The following is a 5,360-nucleotide window of genomic DNA, read 5'->3' on the forward strand; positions in this document are numbered from 1 at the left end:
TATTACATTCAAGCGGAGAACAAATAGAAATTAACGGTGGTATTATGTCAAAGCCAGAGGCCACAGGATGTTGGGTTTGGCCTGACTTAAGACACTTCTCAGCTCTGAGATCTGACTCTTGCTCTCAGTGGTAGATCAGCTGTGCTTGCTGTTAAATAATCACACAGGTTGGGGTGCCCCGAGTTGGGGGATGTGCATATTGCTTCAGGCCTTACTGGGCCCCTCTAGGTATATGTCGATTATAATGGCTCCAAGATGGACCACCTCTTGTTTTGACCGCTGAGCCAGTAACTGGTCTTAGCATGTGCTCCTTAGCCCATCTCTGGTCACTATTTGGTTTGCTTGGTTTAGTTTTTTCAGACAGGGTTCCTGGTCATCCAGGTTAGCAAGCTTGAACTTCCTATGTATCTAAAGATGACCTTGAACTTTGAATAACCCTGCCTCCACCTCCAGGCTTTCACCAACATATCCCAATTTAAACAGTGCTAGGAATTGACTCCAGTGCTTTCTGAATGCTACACAAGCACTGGGAAGCCAGGTTATATTACAGGGACAGATAGGCTCCCTCAACGTTGCTCCAATGAATAGGACCCAGAGAGAGGATGCTAGGGACTGGGATATCATTCAAAGATGAAGGAGCATAGAGGAAGGGTGGAAAGTTTGAGAGAGATACTTCTGCAGTCCTGAGTGACACAGTGTGCTGAAATATAGGTTGCACATGGACTGGTATATGTATGTGCACACACGCACATTTTTACATACATGTCCTTTAAAGAAAATAAGGTAACAAAAATGTTTTCCAGAAGCCCTTTTCCCAGCACCACTGAAGCCAAAGCAGAATTATGGAATCTCACTGAGAGACTTTACTTTAGTTTAAGCAAGACAACAACACTAACAGTAACTTGAATTATAAATGATCAAGATGTGAGGTTTTCCTGAAAAGAAAAAAAATTTAAAAACCTTTTAAATGTATGGGAAAAAAGTAGCAACTAATCTAAATATATATAGCCCTTAACCTGTGAATGTTGGTAAAGAACATTTTCACAAAGAGTCCCCCAACTAATATGGAAAGATCAAGGAAGTGCCATGTGAACTTTAAAGGTGTGTGTGTGTGTGTGTGTGTGTAAGAGTTGACAAAACAAACTCTCTAATCCCTCCCTCCATAGCTTTGCTCCTGGACACAGAGAGGGAGTCAGCCATCTTGGTGTATTTCTTTCTTTCTGCTTGTTCTTGTTTTCCCTCCCCTATAACTCTGATTAAGCTATGAGCTCATGTACTGACTGCTTTACATAACAGCTAAGTATCTTCATCACGCTTCTAATACAGTCACATTGCCATTTCCAACTGAAAAAAGAAAGCCTCCACGTATAGAGGCACAGACGGCATCTCCCAGTTTGTAGCTGCCACATGGAAATGTTTTCTCTTGTTCTTTGTCTTTACAGCCCATCTTTCTTTCTTCTAGCCTTCCTCCATCACATTTTTCTGTTTCCATTTTGCGTATGAATGCTTAATTCTGTTCTCATTCAAAAGAGTTAAATTTTCTATAGTTTATCTGTACATTGATCATAACAGATGAAAATCATTGTGCAGTAATCTCCTCCTCCTCCTCCTCCTCCTCCTCCTCCTCCTCCTCCTCTTCTGTGGCATTATATGCCCAATTGGTCTTTGGTGGAAAGCGGAGCCCACCACGTACTATGACAGAAAATGGAAGCGATGTTGAGTAAGCATTTAGCCTGGGCAGTGCTAACCTCACTGTGATGCTTTGAGTCGGGAACAACTAATGCAAAGAATCAGAGCTAGTGAGGGTTTCCAAGTGCTGAGGACGCCCGGCTTGGGGATGACAAATGTGCCAGCAGCACCACCAGAAGCTGTGAGTAGATCTATGAATAAGCACATGCATGCTGTGGTGCCCATCTCTCTCTCTCTGTGTGTGTGTGTGTGTACATGATAAAAAACATTTAAAAATATTTGGGTTTTGAATTTGCATTTCCATTGTGTTTATTAACCATTTGTCCATACTCTTGGAGAAATGCCCATTTTCATCTTTGTCCACTTTTAAGAATATTTAATATTTTTATAATAATGAGTGTAAGAATTATTTTGCTAATAGTGTTTTCTGATACACAGCAGAGGGGGGTCATGGTGTCCTCATGGAGAGTCTCACCGTTCCTGGTGTCCACACTGGGTTGCTTCTTAAAACTTAGTTACAGTTGGAGGATTTGTCTTCTGTTGTATCATAAGTTAGTTTGAAGTATAGCGTCTCAAGTTGAGATTTAGGATATACACCAGTTTCCACAACAACGATTTGGGTAACTTAATGTGTTCAGGTCGTTATTTCAATCTTGTAGTTTTCCTTTTAATAAATTTTAAACGTAAACTCACAAAATAGAAAATTCACTCTTTTAAACAAACAGTCCAGTGGTTGATAGTACGTCCACAAATGTACGACATCATCACTGTTGACGCCAGCTATTTCATTACTGAAAGGAAAGCTCATAACTAGGACACGTCCTCCTCTCCCATTCCCTCACGCCTCTCAGTCACTTTTACCCACTGTCCCTGTGGGTCTGTGCACTCTGGATATCTCATACAGACTAAGCCATGTGATCGGAGGCCTTTGGGTTTGGCTGGTTGAGGTAGCATAGCATTTTTCGGTTCATCCCTGTCATACAAGAATCAGAACTTCACTCCCTATTATGATCGAACAATATCTCATTCTTTGAACATATCACATTTTGATTATTGCTTCATTGGTCGATATTTGTTTGGATTGTTTTCACCTTTGGGACATAGAGGACATTGCTGCTATGAACATTCATGTACACGCCTTTGTGTGAAAATGTCTTCTTATTTCTTTTGTGTGTATACCCAGGTCTGGATCAGTTAGGTCAGAGGGCAGCTCTGTGCTGAACTTTTTGAACCTGCTGAACGGCCAGGCTGTTTTCCAATGCAATGGTGCTATTTTATATCCAGACCAACAATGTGCAAAGGTTCCAATTCCCCTACAGTCTTGCTAACACTGATTATTTTCTATGTTTAAAAACAGTTGTTTGGGGTCTGTTGAGCTAGGTCACCAGGTAAAGGCACTGCCTGCCAAGCCTGACAACTTGAATCTAATCCTGAGACAAAAGTCGAGAAAGGAGAGAACGGACTCCTCCCACAGGTTGTCTTCCGATCTCTACATGTTGGCTATGGTTTGTGTTTGTGGGTGTGGGTGTGTAAGTTAAAAACACTTTAAGAATGTGGGGGTTTGTGTTTTTTATTTGCATTTGCAGTGTATTTATTGGCCATTTAACATATTCTTGAAGAAATGTCCATTTTAATCCTTGGATCGATTTTAATGGTATTTAATTTTTATAGTAATGAGTTGTGAGAATTCTTCTTTATTAATTTTTATTTTTTGAGACACAGTCCTGGGTAGCTCAGGCTGCCCTCAAGTTCACCATGTGGCCAAGGATGACCCTGAATTCTCAGTCCTCCAACTTCTACCTCCCTAGTGCTGGGATCACAGACATAGGTCACCACACATGGCCAGATTTGCTTATAATGTTCTTCTGTCTTGTTTTTACATGCTGATCTTCCATATACTGAAAATAAAGTAGTAGCATTACCAACTATGGTTGAATTAATCTATTTCTTTTCTCATGTACTTTGGGATTCTGTTCTTAGGTGTAAATTACATTTATAGTTACTGTTCTTTCTTAAAATGTAAAAGTAGTGACACTTTTATCATTATTGTTACAAAATGTCTTTCTTCGTTCTTCCTAATGATTTTGTATGAAAACCCTTTTGGTCAGATATTAGTATAGTCACTCTAGGTCTTGTTTGATTAGTTTGCTAAGTGGCTTTTCTTCCTCTTCTTTTTCCTCCTCCTCCTCTTCTTCCTTCTTCCTCCTCTTCCTCTTTTTTTTCTTTACTTTCAACCGGGTTGTATTTTTTTAATCTCAAGAGTGTGTCTTATATCATCAGCTGGAATGAGAGGACGAAATGGAGGCAAGTTGGAGCCGCTGCTGTCACCATGACCCACAGTAACTAACTAGAGATCACCCACCAGAAGGGCATTAAGAAGCAGAAAGACGCAGTTAAGGGAAAGCTGCAAGATGGTGGGCTTTTTGCTGCCTCCCAAGCAGAAGCTGAAAAAGGTAAACGAGAAGAAGGAGGAACCCAAGTAGCTTGTGGCTTCGTACCCAACGCCTTGCCTTATATCTGTGTGCCCAGAGCCAGTCATGTCATGCTCCAGCTTCTTCTTGTAGTGTTCAAAGGTCCCAGCACCCATGCTGTTCTCCTTTCCCTGAGTCTGCAGCCAGTTCCTTTTGTGCTTCCTTCCCTCTCAGGTAGCCTCTCTCCTTCTGGGCCACACCTGGGGGTGAGGGAGTTACCCCTTCCCAGTATTTTTTATTCTTGTGGGGGCACACCCCAAAGTATTAAAAGTGGCTTTGCAATTTTAAAGAAAGTATCTTATAGATCACAATGTCTGGATTGTGGTGGGTTTTTTTTTTTGCTTTTTTAATTTTTAAAATTTTATTATTATTATTATTATTATTATTGGCTCTTGGTTTTGTTTTATTATCAGATACTTGGTCACAGAAATAACAACCCGACAAGACAGAGTGACAGACACAAACATGAAATTGTCGAAGGTAAAGCAGTTCAAGACAAAATTAACAATAATCACTTGTTCTTAAATGTATAGCAAAGGAGTTTGTTTTAGTTTCAATAGGGTCTTCAAATCTGTTAGGAAGTTTGTGGAAAGAAGTACGGAGTAGCAAGCTTTTAATTGGGAAATTCCTGGAAATAGACATTGTCATTGGCTTTAAAATAGATATTCAATTCTTTATAGGCTATAAGGGACAAGCTAGCAGTTTCAGGCATTTCAAATGAGAAGGGGTCTCCTCTATGTCAGGGCAGAGAAACTTCTGCACCAATCATTTTTGTAGGACAAGATGGGATCAAGAACAGTTTTATAGAAGTGGTTCTTTTTTTTTTCATATAATTTATTTTTTCCACAAATCGTAATTCATTCACACAGGGGTTATAAACACAGAAAGGCAGGATGTGGGGAAGGGAATGACACAGGAGTGTGGGTGTTCAGGGGGAATACAGATATCTTCAGAACCGGGTATCGGCTGGGTGAAGGTTCAGGGGACAAGTCACTATGACTCTGCCTATGACTCGCTTGACCTTATCTAAGTTGGTATTATCTGCCAAGGCTACCTATTTACAAGGTCTATGACTACTCAGGCTTGTAGATTTCCACAAAAGCTGCCTGTTTACATTAGCTTATAGCCATCTGTTTCAGTGTTTTTCCACTGAGACCCAAGACTTGGTGTTAGTATACATGTATGATAGGCTTATTGCTG

This window comes from Grammomys surdaster, unplaced genomic scaffold (genome assembly GCF_004785775.1).
Source record: "Grammomys surdaster isolate TR1022 unplaced genomic scaffold, NIH_TR_1.0 146, whole genome shotgun sequence".
NCBI classification, from domain to species: domain Eukaryota; kingdom Metazoa; phylum Chordata; class Mammalia; order Rodentia; family Muridae; genus Grammomys; species Grammomys surdaster.